Source organism: Anser brachyrhynchus (assembly GCF_964034855.1).
Source record: "Anser brachyrhynchus genome assembly, chromosome: 2".
NCBI classification, from domain to species: domain Eukaryota; kingdom Metazoa; phylum Chordata; class Aves; order Anseriformes; family Anatidae; genus Anser; species Anser brachyrhynchus.
This window is the reverse complement of record NC_137695.1, coordinates 142,156,172-142,170,229: the sequence shown is the minus strand read 5'-3', so window position 1 is coordinate 142,170,229 and position 14,058 is coordinate 142,156,172. Positions and strand designations below refer to the sequence as shown.

The window sequence follows — 14,058 nt, the reverse complement described above, 5'->3', positions numbered from 1 at the left end:
AGAATAAAATTTACCTGATAAACAAGGCTTTGAGAATGAGAGAAACCCAAATCACATTGCTGTGTTTTGTAAACATGGCAAATTAAATTAAAGGAGTGAGACTGATTAGGGCTATAAGGCATTTTTATTTATAACTTTTAACACAAAGTATACTGTGTTAAATTTTTTGTGCCCACTAAAATGAGGGCCTACAATTTACCATCTAGAGCTATTCTCATTGAATTCAGCCTACTGAGAAATGCAAACACTGGTGTATATGTGGTAATTAAGTACAGATGTGATTATTTGACAAATAATCATAACAAATAATTGTCACTTCCTTGTTTAGAAACCACTAATTTAAAACATGTGTGTGCTGACTTAACCTCTCTAGTGCACCCTCTTCTAATGTGGGGAGAGAAGAGGGAGAGAGGTTCAAGCTGTTATCTTTTCTACAGGAAAACTAACCTTTTGTTCTCTGGTTCTAACTTTCCGTTTCACACAGTTACTCTACTCAGAAGCATGTTTTGCACTGGCTTCTGTTTTACAACACTTGTTATAAAAAGCCTCTTTAGGAGAGAAGAGTGGGAGGACAGAGGCACAAGACACAACATGCTGTTTCCTCAGTATAGACCAGTGACAGTCATTTACATTACTAGAGTGCTGCACTCTTCCAGACATAAGGAATATACAGATATTTTGCAACCAGAATAACGTTAGTTTAGATTAAGGCAACAACTAAACTGAGCAATGTTTTATGAGCGAGAACATGGGTGCTTCATCTCAGGCTTTGCAGTAAATACCCGCAACGAAACAGCTATTAACTGGGCATCCAAGAAAGTTGCCCAGGGCAGGCTGGCGGCTGTCTACCCATATTGTTGGAGAATTATTGCCTTGAGGTTATAACATGGTTGTAGAGAGCAAGCAGCCATAGAAACTTACAGACACAAGGAACTTATAGCAACACACACAAGAAGAAATTAAACATTTCAAAGAGAGGGAGTCTCAGACCACCTTCTCCTTTAGCACATAAAATAACCCCAAGCATTTGGTATGTTCATCATCCAGACCTGAACCTGGTACTGGCATTTAATAACACCTCCTATCTTCATAAGGGCCACATGAATCTTAGCTGTATAAATATTATAAATTAGGAATTTTAATTTGCCCATTTGTATTAGTAAAGTCAAAGGTAATTTCACTTCAATTAGTGATGTTATACCAAGGATAAACAAGCAGTGTCAGCAGTAATGATTAACATGGTATATTCCTAAGGTTGCACATATCATTTAACAGTGTTTACTTTTAAGTATAGTGTTTATCTGTACTGAAAAAAAAAATGTTAAACCCAGTCTTCAAACAATTCAGTTTAGGTTCTCAGTCAAGTGCTGGTGTGGAGTCTTTAGGAAAAAAAAAAAAAAAAAGCAAGACTCTTGGTGAATGTTTACGTAAAAAAAGTGCTGTTTATGTTTCAGCTTCCCCTCAGAATCTGTAGTGTAATGTTTACAAAAAGTGGCCAACAAAGTTGTATAATTTGATTGTCATGAACAGTACCATTTTATTAATTATTAAAACTTTCTGTCATGTCACCATGGTGAAAAATGGAGACAAAAGGGGTAGTGTATAATCACAAGTTGTGGACTTTTCTTCTTTCAATTTCTCTCTCTTTCTTCCTTTTTTTTTTTTTCATATATATTTCGTATAACAAAATAGAAATCTCAGTTTTGAAAAGTCATCAAGTTTGAAATCAACATGTATTGCATTTATATCAACAAAGATCTTGTTTAACTATTCAGTTGAAGTAAGGATACTTTCCAGGCCTTACCAGCCTTAAGCTTGCTTGACAGGGTGCAGAGAGGATGTAATACAGCCCCTTAGGAAGAATTCTTCTTTCTGGGCAAAAGAAAGGTGCCCAGGAAGGAGTCAGCATTCACTGTGGAAGCAGTAGTAAGAGAGGTGTGCTCCAGGGCCACATGGTGCTCCTGCCCTGTGGTGAGGACATGTGAAGCTTTGCTCCACTGCTTCTTTCACTCCACAGGCAGCTGACATCCCTGCATACACTGTCAAGGTCTGTCCTTCCTGGGGATATCAGTGCTGTTCTCTGTGCAGAGAAGAGGACTCATGGAGATGACCTAGCTACAGCAGCAATGCACTTCGGTGCACCCCACAACCCCAGTCCTGTGAATACTCTGGCTGGAAAGATATGACTGCACACCTCAATCTCCTCCCTGTCCACATCCATAGGTGGTCTTCAAAAGAAAACCAAAGTATGTGGGAAGATGATAACACAGTGTTCACCTGGGCTTTCAGTCAGAACAAAGGGGATACCAGTAACAAACCAGAACTGGCAAATGAAATGTGAACTGCATCCTCTTGCTCTGTGAGGACACAACATGTTCTCTAGCAGCTTTGAAGGGTAAAACCTCTGCAAGACAATGGAAATATACTCTTCTAAGAAAAGTCCTAAGCCCTACTTCTGAATTTATGATGATGGGAATCTTCCATGGCTACCCTCTCAGTGTAAGTCTCCTAAATAAGTCCTATTGTGCTACATGCACAACTACTATAAGCTACATACACAACTACTACACAGGCATAGACTATGCTGGGCAGAAGGAGCTCAAGTAGGCTGACTTACAGAACCAGTTCAAATAGGAGATATCTAATAGATTATTAAAAAATTATTCCCCAAATAAAATAATGAGGGGATAGTCTAATCCACCCTGCAACATAATTTTCTGAGCTCAAAAAAGGAAGATACCAGTGGAGTCCAAAAGGCAGAGCAAACTCTTCGCATGAGGAAGACAGGTGGTCCCCTGCTTCACTTTCATCCCACCAGCTGACCATGAGGCCCTAAGCTCTATGCCTGGAACAGCAGAGACAGCTATCCCAGATCCCTGACCACCTGTAAGATCACAGCACTACAAAATTGTTCACCTTGGAAGGGAATGGAGGTCATACCACAGCCTCTTCCCTCCTATATGCCACTGCTTACCACAAGCAATCCAAGCAATCCAGCAATCCAAGCCTCTGTACTCAAATCCCTGAGCTACTTATAACTGTTATACAATGAAATGTTCAGGTTAATAATTTTGTGTCCCTGGGTCCATTTACTCTATCAAAATTAATACCAGAGTTTGATTCCATAAAAATTTTACATGTTTTTTTTTTAAATGTGCCATTTAAATGCATCTTTCTAAATGAGGTATTTTGGCTCTGCTTTATTCTACAGAGAGAGTTTCATTTTCTGAATGAAGCAGATGAAATCTCCACCAAAAAAAAAAAAAAAAAAATCCCGGGGTGAGTGTGGAGTTTATATTTAAAGCTAAATCTGTGATTTTTCTGTATTTCTCCCCGTATAACAACAAAGAATTAGTTCTGATGTCAGGATAACCAGATCAATATAATTTGATTAAATTAGAAAGAAAAGGGACAGAGAACGACCCTGTACTGAGACTCCAACAGAAAACAACCCTGTACTGAAGTTAGAAGAAGGAACGCAATGCTGATGCAGCATGGCTGTCTTCCCCATCTCCCCTTGATGTCTGGTCTCAGCACACTGAGACTGCTGTCGTTTCTGTGTATGGCTGGGGTCAGAGAAAGAAATGATTTTTTGCATTCTCACACAACTGGAGAGAAAAATTCCAGTGTTAATAACAACTTCCCCTTTCCCTGTGAAAGACAAGAACAACTGGAAGTATGGAGTAGCTGACTGATACAGTGAAAAATAAATTTGGAAAAAAAAAAAAAAAAAAAGGACAAACTTACTTTTTTTGTTCCACCTGCTTAGGTGAAAGAAAGGTGTAAACTCCATAGTGCCAATGAGAGAAGTAGATTCATTTAATTTATGGGTATACCCTTGACTATACCACTGGGATAGAATATACTATTCTAAGGGCAAGTGGCAAAAGAGCACCAGAAAAGCATAAAAGGTTCAGGAAAATGATGAAGCTCAGGAAAATTTCCCAGCTTTTCTGACAGCACTGCAGCCAAGAAAGCTGACTTACTAGGGTACATCAATGTGATGTGATTTATTTTTTTTCAGCGTCCTTGATTAATGTGTAGAATCAATCTTTACAAAATACAACTCTCATACACCTGCTCTAGCTTTGAGAGAATGATTTGACAGGGTAGCAATCCAGAAAAAATATTGGTTAGAACTTTACTCATAATTTTCACTGACTAATTGTACTGCTCAGCCAAACCTGATTCTCATTTGTTTTCCTCAATCTATCTCCCCACTCCCCAGCTGATATTTGGAGGGAAGATGAAATATGAGATGCTCCTTTCACCCTCAGTCTCACTGAAGCAGTTCAAGCTTACTTTTTTTTCCCTGTCTCCTACAATCTAGCTGCAGGTTAGTGTCAGAAAACAAAGCAAAATACAATACATCACCGCTGCAAAGAAAGAAAGAAAAAAAAATAGTCCTACCCAAAACATAATCAATCATACTGAAGGCTCAATGTATGTGGTTACCTTGTTATAAAAGTCTTAGCACCTTACATTTCAACAGCTCTTTCACGTTAAGTCCCCTGTGAGTAACTTGTTTCTTGAAAACTCAGATGCAATTTTTTACATTCTTTTAGACTGGAGTCCACTCTACAAGCGAAAGAGCTCATTTACACTTCCTCTTACAGGTCAGAAGCAATCGGCCTGCAGAAATTTATTCATCTTAGTTCATCCATGGAATGAGAAAAAGGTTATTGAAGAACCTGTGCAACAAAACCTTGGCATGTAGAACAGCTATGTTGTCTGATACACACTTCCTTCTGTGGAGGTTTTTGTTTGCTTGCTTGTTTATTTGTTTTTTAAAAAAAAATCCTGTAGGAATTAGCAGAACTTAATTTTGTAGACGTCTTTTATACCTTAAGAAATTAAAGTAGTACCTTCCACACACACACACATACACAAAGAAATAATAATAATAATAAAAACTTACTGTGGATTATTCATGAAAAAAAATATATTTTTAGAAATAATTAATGGCTTTTGCATTTTAGTTATTTCAGGATTTAATTATTTTTCTCTGTTTATGAATTGGTCAGAATGTGATCTCAGTTTATGTGCTGCATAAACTTACAACTGCTGCATTAGTTACATCAAAATGTTTTCTGTGTGAATTTGGGAAAGTCATTCTGAATAGTAACAGATGAGTAACAGTTGAATAACAGTCAGTAAGGATTCCTCATGAACAGTGTCCAAAATCCTACTGAAATAAAGGTATCTTATTGTTTACTTATTTTCTGTATCTGTAAGGCTATTTTCCACCCTTATAGAGAGAAATTTCATCAATTCAACAATTTCTGATCTTGAATAATAAATATGTGCAGGAAACTACTGAAAGCGGGTTAAAAAATACAGAGAATATTCAATATTAAGTATAGGCAATGATGACTTCTCATTTCAGTTTAGGCAGAAATAATGAAGAAAACAAATTGAAAGTATCTAATAGCTCTGCAGAAACAGTTATGAATGTTATGGTGAAGTACAAGGTGAACATGACCAGTTGATATCGCATTGTTCCTTCCAGAAAAATGTAGAAGAGCTGGAGAGACTTCACAGAAGAGTAACAACTACAAACAGAATCTTGAAAACATCTTCAGTGAAGAGGGACTGAAAGGGATAAGATTGCTCAACCTAAGGAAGAGGAGAATGGTATGTATTCCGTTGTATGTCTGATATGTAGATCATCATCATTACACGAGAAACAATTATTTCATTGAAGGTTCTGTCATTAGTTATGGCCACAGTGGGCAGAAACATATGATGAAGCAAAGAAGACTGAGAAGGTTAGTCAAAACTTTTCTAAGGTTAACTGTAATGAAATATCAGAGTAGCTTGCCTGGAGAGAGGCTTGGGAGAGTCCACTACTGGAGTTTTTAAGGGCTATTTATAAGGTAGCTGTCAGCAGTGACACGGGTAGACCCAGATCTACCATGCTGCAAAAGGTTTGCTCCAGATTCTGTGGTGAAAAATGTAAAATGAATGCTGCTGACTTTCTATTTACCATATAAGTGCTCTGAAGGTCTGTATAGAATTAGAATTTTTCATCTCAAGGTCATTCATTACCATTTTCTTTGACCCTTCATTGCTTATTGAGGGAAAGGTTACTCAGTATTCTTCCAGGTTCTCAATGGATAGTTTTGAAAGAAGAATAATGATCAAAATGACAAATAACAGAGCAAATAATATATTGTGACCAGTGAATACTCTTTTCCATTGACAAATGTGCTTGTTTGCATGTGAATATGGGTATTGATACAAATAGAAATCATCTATCAATTTTTTCCATGAAAAGAAACCAGCCTGTTTATTGGGAGAGAATAGGTTGCAAAGTACTTGAAGCAAACAGCTATTTAGGATTCCACTCATGCTTGCAAACTGTATTCAGGGTTCAAACAGCTCTACCATATCATATGCAGGCAGTTCACCGCTGGTGCAAACGCTGTTCAGCATTGAATTACACTAGAAAAACACAGGTAAAGGTCACCAATATATATCATCTCATTAGGATGATTAGGAGCTGAAATATATTTTCTCACACTAACCTGCTGGTTTAATCGAAGAAGTTATGTACTCACAAACTTATCACTTTATGGAAGTGCAGCATTCTTTTCATCATGTATTACAGTGCTAAGGTCAGTTCTGGTTCAATAAGCCAGAGGGAAATCTATCATTTCCATATCTAAGAGCCACAGTGAAGTGTGTCATTTTTGGCTCCCTTTTTCTGATGTCTTCAGCCTTCTGCAAGACTCTTATTCCTGTTTCTCTTATCAGGTCTTGTTTAGCTCATGTTTCTCTTGGTCTGAGATGCTCTTCACTCTGTCATTACCTTCAGTGTCCTCCCACAGAATAGCCATTCCTGGGCAGCTTTTCATCTCACTGTCTCTCTTTAACTTGAGCTGTTGGTAATTTATAAATGTGATAGCTGCTTTCAACAGAACTGAACTACTGGACATAGCAAAACATGTGTTGGGGGACATCTACAGGTTGATTCCTGCCACAGAAAGTTAATGGAGATGAACTGTTAGGCAAGTCAAGAACATCTCAGTCACAACTACATTTTCTTCCTTTTCTCTTTTTATCAGTCAATCTTGAAACATCACATCCTCTCTCCAAAAATAAATGCAATAAAGCCTCAATTCCACATGACATGTATGCAATTACCAGTAACTGCTTATTACTATTAAAATAGCTAGAAGGCATCTGTGGCAAATATTTGTTCTTGGAGCACTAAACATTTTTCAAATAGTGATATGATGTAACAGTATGGCTTTTATGTCTGAAGAACTTTGATCATTTGGATGTCATTTGGCAAAGAAAAAAAAAGTTTTACATAGTAGTTCTTAAAGTTGTTATATATTTGTAGTTGTTATATATTATGAAAGAAAGGAAGGTCTCCTTAAGAGGGAAAGTATATAGGTAAATCTAGCTGAAAACTCTATATCCCATATAGAAAATGGATATGTAACTTCTTATCTTATGTCGTTAAGAACAGTAAACCACTGAGAATCAGATTTTCAAAAAAATGCAGGCATACGGTTCCTATTGAACTCAGAGTCACTGAGAAAACGACTAGGTATAATAAGCCTATAAAAACATATGAATATACAAATTTAAATGCATTCAGTTTTCCACACATAACATTTGCATGAAAGCATTTAATGAGATATAGAGCTATAGACAAGTTTGTAAGTCTTCCATCTGGAAAAGTCCTATGGCTTCCATATCCCTCAATGGCAGTAATCACCTATCTGTCAGTAAGATCTGCGTCATCTATAACGTAGCTTTGCAGGAAGGAATGTACAGCTGTCATTACAAAATATTTATCTTCCTTGTCCTCCATTTCCCAAACACTTTGGTCATATGTCAGTTCAGCCATGGCTGCTGAGAGCTCCCTTAGTTGAGACAGTAGACAAGACAATTTCTTAATTCAAGATCTTCAGCCATATCTTCCCAGTAGTTGAGCACCTAATGAGCTTCAGTGCTAAATAAAACAGAAGTAGATGAAGCGACACCCACTTCCACAAAAAAAAAAAAAAAAAAAAGTCTTTGGTCTGTGGCTCCTGGTACTGTCTGCTTCTAGTTGTAGTTTACACTTTACAGCCAACAACCTACTTATAGAGGTGAAGGTTGTCTCATAATGAAATTTTCAGTTAAAGTCTTATTTTGGGGGGTGTTAGATACTTAATAGTATCCTGAAGACTAGCAACCGTGATAAAAGGCAAAGTTGCATCTATAAAACCAAGCAGATCTGTCTTATTCTCCCCTCTGACATCTCGTACCCAGATTTCAGCAGCAGCTCAGCTGCATGGGTGCCAAACATACAGCACAGACAAGGTTTGTGTGCTTTCAACAGATGTTCATGACAGTGTTCCTAGTGCTTACGCAGCAGAGTTATAGCCAGCATGTCATTACAATTTTCCAGCTTAGATAATATTTTCCAGACCATTGATTTCTTTCTTTTCAAACGTCCCATGCATTCAAGTGGCTCTATGCAGGTGAAAGAGTTTTCCCACATGAGGCTGAAGGATGTGGGTTTTAGGCTGAAAGCCTAGAGCCTAAGCCTGTGGGATACAGATATCTCCTTCCTGTGACTGTATTTGCTTAAACTGCTGACTAATGCCAAGGTTATTTCCTTGTATCCCATCTTCACGAAGACTGAACTCTGCTAAAAAGTGACCAAAGGGACAGAGAGATGATAAGTAGTGGAGGAGGGAAAAGGAAGTTTTTGGAAGAAGACCTTAGTAGACTCTGGGGCACTCTATTAAGATTTTTGCAAAAGAAGGATTGTGAAACACATTACAATTTGTTTGGGCTCTGTTAAAAACATAATACCATATTCCCATCTGAATCTGTACTGGGCCTGGAAGAAAAATACTCAGTACAAATTAATTTTTAGTTTGTAGTTAAAGACTGTAGTTAACTAGAATAAGGCACAGTATTTTGTAGTTTTTCCAGAAACACAGCAGAATATTCTTTTTAAAAGCCAAAGTTGTAGTATTATTTGATGTAATGATCATCATAGAGGCTTCTAATCATAACTTTGCTGCTTGTTCACCTTCTTCTCATAATTATTCACATCTCTTTCTGGAATACTTAGACTTTCATTTTGTTTTCCTAACAGTACTTGCTGAAATTCAAGAAATTAACTTTAAAGTCAAAAAGATCAAAGAATTTTTCCTTGTGTTTGGAGTGAAAAGTAGGCTCAGTGCTGAGTTAGTGATATTTGTCTTCCTCCAAAAATATAATTCACAGTCTCACACCAAACTTCGGATAGTTGTTTTAGTAATGAAATTCAACCCATACATACAAATGTATTCCTCCCTAACAACAACTTGTGTTAGACAGATTATAAGAACATCACTGAAGTGCGGTCAGTTTCTAATATAAAAGCAATTTCTATGTTAAAATTATTTAGCTGTGCTGTAGTCTTACATTAAACCACAAACATAATGAAGCTATTCCTCAGTCTCCAGGTTTTCAGTCAGCCCACAATTCTTCTGAAGTTACTGGAAAATAGCTAACTTTTATAGATGTAAAGATCTCAATAGGTAGATGAAGCCATATTCATTATTTATTTGGCCGAGAGTCTAGAAAGTGACAGCTCTCTAACAGTCAAATATCAATATAAGAGGAGCACAGCAGGAAGAAAGCCAGTACAAGAACTATGATGTTGTTTCTGAACAGCTGGATTCCGTGGCAGTTGGTGACAGTGTTGGAAGAACCGTTCACAAGCTGGGAGATGCTCTACCTTTATATTAAAATATCTTAATAATTCTAAAGGTAGATTTTTTTCTCTAAATCTTTCAATATAAAAATTCAGAAATAATTTCTCTTTTTTATGTCTGTAAATACTTTACTACCTTGAGCAGATCATAAAACATGACGCAATCTGCTGTGGTTCAGAAATTCAGAGCAGGGAATTATTATATATTACATTTCAATGTTAACATTTCAGCAGCCATTAATTACAGTGTTTCCTAATAGCACACAAAGTGCACTTCTCAGAGGATGACTTGTCTTCTGAACACCACAATGTTAAACTAGATGAGAGATCAGGTTGCCAAAACGTTCTGTCAGATCGCAATATGCAACTATGGAAAGGACAAGTGAAAGAAAGTCTATGTCAGACTGAAGGACGTCATTGTAGGGTCAGTCAAGTGCTAGCCAAAATCAGCTCTGCTTCTATTAGTTTTGCACTTCACAAGAAAAGTATCCAACAGACCGCTGAGCAACAACAGCCCTTGGTGTAAATCTATTCTCTTCTGCAACAGAGGTGAAAATCCAGCACTGCTCTATGGAAGTAAAGTCAGAAGTAAAGTAATGATGATGGTCTGGATCCAGAAGCTGTTAACCTGAAGGTTTCTGGTTGCTAGTGTTAGTTAGGTCTTGTTACGTCATGTTTTTATTTTTATTTTTACAAAATGCAACAAATAGACACTATCAAAGGCTAGGGTTATACATTTATATCCTCAGTGTTACTATAATATTAAGGTGCCAGCCTAAGGTATTATGCTTTTCAAAGTGACTCCCTGACTCCCTGTTGTGGGTTAACCCCAGCTGGCCTCTGAGCACCACCCAGCCACTCAGTCACTCTCCCCAGTTGGATGGGGGAGAGAAAAGTGACAAAACTCATGGGCTGAGATAAAGACAGTTATCTAGGTAGAGCAAAAGCTGTGCATGTAAGCTAAGCAAAATAAGGAAATCATTCACTTCTTCCCATTGGCAGGTGGATTTTCCATTTCATGAAACCAGGGCTCCACCCCATATAACACTTACTGGGGAAGACAATGCCTTCACTCCAAGCGCACACACTCTCCTCCTCCTTTCCCCAAGCTTTTATTGCTGAACTCAACATCATGTGGTATGGGACATCCCATCAGTCCATTCGGTTCACCTGTCCTGGCTGTGTCCCCTCCAGCTCCTTGTGTACCCCAGCCTCCTCACTGGCAGGGCAGCACGAGGAGCTGAAAATTCCTTGGTGCTGTGCAAGCACTGCTCTGCAACAACCAAAACACTGGCATGTTATCAACACTATTTTCATCAAAAATACAAAACATAGCACCATACAAACTACTATGATGAAAATGAACTCTGTCCAAGCCATAAACCAGCACACAGCCTCTTCACGACAGTGAAAGCTGTCAGCTCTTGTTTTATTTTTTTGATTTGTTTTATGTTTGTTTTTGTTTGGTTTTGTTTCCACAAGAAACATTTGCATCTGTCAGTACGAGACATGGTCTTAGAGGTGATTCTATCCCTTACCTGCCTCCTTCAGCAGCTACAAAAGAGGTTGAACCTCCATCAAATACTTTTCCGAGGATAGTTAAAGATATCAGGTACAGCAGACCTCCTTTTCAAAAGGTCTTCTTTTGTCAGCTATTGAGCATTGCTATGGGATATGTGGCTATCACAGAAGAGGGTAATGTGCCATCCTGTGCAATCTGACAGCATAGCCTGCCCCTCCTACCCAATTGCCAAGACTACACGCCTGCAGCAGCACATGTCATTGGCACCCTGATGATCTAGCAGCTCTGTATGTTACCTCAAGTGCTGTACAAATCATTTTCCTGACCATCCATGTCAGTGACTGTTTATGAATCAGTGTCCAACCATTAGACTTTCTGTTACCCCATCACCTCCTACATCCTTTCCTCAGGTGGAGACCTCACTCCACATCACCCTGCATCTTCCTCCAAAAAAATCCCTGCTTTTCACAAACTCCCACCATGTCCTCTTCAATTGACTAGCAAAAGCAAGCCCATTTTCCCCAAAACTGTGATCTTTGGCTTAACCTGCATTGCCCCTGCCCCGTGTCTCTGATGGAAATGTGAATCATAGGACTGGGGGGGAAGGGGAGTCCTGAGATCGGATCTATGAGCAGAATAGGTTACAGATCACAGCAGCAACTGATCAACAGTCAAGTGAACAGCACTGAATATTACAATCTGCAATAACTGCTTGTGTGCATCACTCTCTAGTGCAGGTCATCCCATATTTGGGGTAGAGTCCTGAACACAACAAGAAGCCACAGACTAGAGCATATAGAAAACTGCTAGAGAAAAATCTACTCCTAAAGTGAAAATGCAGATGAGGATGTTGCTTTTCCAGGATGACAAAATGACTTCATTAGCATAAAGGAAGTCTGCAAGGAGGTACTGGGAGGACCTGCACTTACAGGGGCTACTTCTATCCAAGAAAAATTAGTTGCAGCAGGGAATGTTCCCAGGCATGGCGAGTCAAGTACCTTTTCTGCTAAATTGTTAGAATGGATCTTGGTCCCTTTTTGGCCTCCCAAAGAACACGCTTTTCTGACTTCTACACACAGCCTGGGAGTCCTCATGGGTCACTCCCAGCAGGCAGTTGTCCTGCAAGCAGCCACCTTATTTTGGAAGATGGCAGAGTATAATAGTAAGGACATGGGCTTTTCCGTGCCAGGCATTTATAGTGCCAGCCAATGGACATGGACACATTTAATGTACTTGTAGTGATGTGGTTAGTGTAGCTGAGAAACCCATGGACTACGGATATAGCCTAAGCTGAGGGAAGCAAGCCAGGAAAGCTGCCACGGGCAGAAAGCCCAGCTGAACACCAGGAGACAGGGATACATCCTGCTGCATCCAGCACTCTCAGCTGCTCTCACTTTCCTCCAAAGCTGAACAACCTCAATCAATTACAGGCCTCCCTCCCTTTGCTGCAGCCTGAACAAGCCTATCCCAAATGATCTCCTGAAAACAGTATTTCCTGTACACTGAAGGTTTGCCCCTGAATGCTGTAACTCTATGCAGCACTGCTACATTCACTTTAAAGGGGTTCATGCATCACTAGTGTACCACAGCGTGGGAACTCTGCTTCATGTATCATTAATCCTGACTTGGGATAGGAAAATGGACTAGGTGACCTTTTGAGATATTTCCTAGCCCTTTCTTCTGTGATAAATACAGGCCCAGGACACAAATTTTCCATTTTCTTTTTCTTTCTTTTCTTTCCTTATTCTCTTTTCTTTTCTTTTCTTTTCTTTTCTTTTCTTTTCTTTTCTTTTCTTTTCTTTTCTTTTCTTTTCTTTTCTTTTCTTTTCTTTTCTTTTCTTTTCTTCTCTTCTCTTCTCTTCTCTTCTCTTCTCTTCTCTTCTCTTCTCTTCTCTTCTCTTCTCTTCTCTTCTCTTCTCTTCTCTTCTCTTCTCTTCTCTTCTCTTCTCTTCTCTTCTCTTCTCTTTTCTTTTCTTTTCTTTTCTTTTCTTTTCTTTTCTTTTCTTTTCTCTTTTCTTTTCTCTTCTCTTCTCTTCTCTTCTCTTCTCTTCTCTTCTCTTCTCTTCTCTTCTCTTCTCTTCTCTTCTCTTCTCTTCTCTTCTCTTCTCTTCTCTTCTCTTCTCTTCTCTTCTCTTCTCTTCTCTTCTCTTCTCTTCTCTTCTCTTCTCTTCTCTTCTCTTCTCTTCTCTTCTCTTTCTCTTCTCTCCTCTCCTCTCCTCTCCTCTCCTCTCTCTTCTCCTCTCCTCTCCTCTCCTCTCCTCTCCTCTCCTCTCCTCTCCTCTCCTCTTCTCTTCTCTCCCTTCTTTTTTTTTTTTTTAAAGTCATTCCACAATTTTTATACTTCACCAAAAAGAAAGAAAACATTGAAGAAAATAATCCAAGCCATGCTCACTTAATGCCTGAGAAAATATATGGGTCTGCCAAGCTCTGAGACCAATCAAGGAAGCCAGTTTTAAATTCTGTGGACCTCCCATGAGAATGTTCTGCTAATATTTATATCTCAGCTCTGATTTGGGTGATTGCCCAACCTCCTCAGCTGAACTCATCCACTAACCCAGTGTCAGGAGAAAGAGACTGTTGTTTCTCCCTTGTGAAAGCGGCACCACAGGGCATTCAGTCTGCTTCCAAGTCTCAAGCATCTGATCTCTTGGGTAAGGAGACTTGCCATTCTGTTGTGCCAATACTTGCTAAAAGAGACTTCCAGTGATACCCTCAGCAGCATAAAAATTTAATTATGCTTTTGTATCTAGATTCTGAGACATAATTACTGAATGTATAAATACAGATACTTCCCTTGAAGGCCTCTTCCTGGGTAGCATGATCAGGG

At 38.8% G+C, this 14,058-nt stretch overlaps 1 long non-coding RNA gene across 2 annotated transcripts in view; it reads right to left on the bottom strand.

Moving 5' to 3' along the window:
- Nucleotides 1-13,423, bottom strand: part of LOC308189431 — a 32,097-nt gene extending 18,674 nt beyond the window's left edge. For both annotated transcript variants that reach the window (XR_013946364.1, XR_013946365.1), the window contains exon 1: nt 15-13,423. This is a non-coding gene — a long non-coding RNA (uncharacterized lncRNA). The remainder of the gene's footprint in view (nt 1-14) is intronic.
- Nucleotides 13,424-14,058: the final 635 nt, after the last annotated feature.